Source organism: Lonchura striata, chromosome 1 (assembly GCF_050655825.1).
Source record: "Lonchura striata isolate lonStrDom1 chromosome 1, ASM5065582v1, whole genome shotgun sequence".
NCBI lineage: Eukaryota > Metazoa > Chordata > Aves > Passeriformes > Estrildidae > Lonchura > Lonchura striata.
Window position 1 is genome coordinate 25,985,956 of NC_140703.1, and position 1,728 is coordinate 25,987,683.

Consider the following 1,728-nt stretch of genomic DNA (forward strand, 5'->3'; position numbering starts at 1 on the left):
TTATTACTTGTCTGCTGAGTTCCCATCCCAAACCTCCTCCTGAGACAGTAAGACCCTTGGTATAGTCATACCAGCCCATCTCCCAAACTCACTGAAACTCTGGTCAGTGCTGGGAACACTGCCATAAAAATGGGCTGGTTTGGTGAAGAGGGAGGAAGGTGAGGCTGAGAGGGGACAGCGTGTGAACGTGAGATCAGCACCGTTGTTCTAGCACGAGTTGTACCTGGGCCTCTCTGGCTCCTGCCAGATCTGTCACAAATGAAAGTGACAGCAAGGTCTCTCAGCTAAGAGCTCAGGTAGAACTGAGCCCAAATTCTTGATGTCTCAGCCCTCCCAGGGTGCCCACTGCCAGGGACACACAGGGGACATGCCTGGGAAGGCTGTGGCTTGTGACACCTGTGGCCCAGCAAACCTCGGTATCCAGAGTTGATTTTTGTGCATTTGCCCTCATGACTCAGAGGGAGATGTGAGGAGTTAGACGTGATAACTTGGTATTTCTACTAATAACAAACAGCATTTTAGTTCTATGCTAAAACTTCCCTTGTACCTGTTCATGCAACAGTTTATCCAACATGGTTTCTCCCAAGGGAGAGGATCCTTTCCCTTCTAACACTCATGGGTCAGAAGACTGTTGAGACAGCTGTCCTTTATCCATTATGGAAAATTAAGAAGATCATTGTTTTGCATGCTGTGCTCACAGCAGGAAACAAGAGGCCAAATTTGGTCCTAGAAAGAGCTAATAGAGGGTACTCTGGTCGCTTCTCAGGGGTCTCACTCTGCTCCAAGCACAAAGCTGGTTATCCTAAAGTAAACCTGTTTGTAGTATATTACCTGGAAACAAAATTATGGGCTTTTCTGGATCCAGCATGGTTTGGATTAAGTGGGAGCAGGGTTTGGGAAGTGAGCAGGCACTCAGATGCATTTTCAGTTCTGGTTTGTACAACAGTACTAATTCTCAGCCTCAGCAGCTCAAGCTTGGCAGTGTCTGTGCCCTGATTTTCACATCACATATCACTTTATCGCTTTAACTTCTTAAAAATGCACTTGCTGCAGTAATAGAGGAAATAAAAACACTGAAACTGGAAGACTGAGGATTAGTCATTGTCAAGAAGTGGAAATCCAGGGCACATGAAACCCCTTCAAGTGAGTGTGGATCCCAAGGAGCACTTTGCTCTTTCAGGGCCTGAACTGACCAGCAGAATGCATTTCTGGTATTGAGGAGGCTGGCAAGGGCTGAGCAAGTGCATTCAAAGACTTGGTGCAGGGTTGCTAAAATCAGAAGAATGGGAAGTCTCTGCTTTTATCTCTGAGCAGTATCTTGGACACCAGAACCCCACACTGTCAGGCATGTGGCCCCAACATCAACTACTGTTGATGTTCAGCCCTGACAGTGATCCCAATATGGCAATGCTTGTGGCTGACCCTGCAGATGGGCACCAGCAAGACTCCTGCTGTGCCCCATCAGAGCTAAGAGAAGTCCACAGGACACTTGCCATCCGCCTTCCATGTTCTCCACATACAAAGAAACACACAAAGACACCTGCCACGTTCTTTTGTCTTTTTTTTTTTTAATTATTCCTTCATATTCAAACTTCACAAACAGTGTGAACTTGTACAATACCTCAGAAAGTGAAACTTACAAAAAAAGTGCTGGTAACATTAAAAAAAACAAAAACAAAAAAACAAACATCATTCTTAGCAACATCAATTACTCTTCCACACAAAACA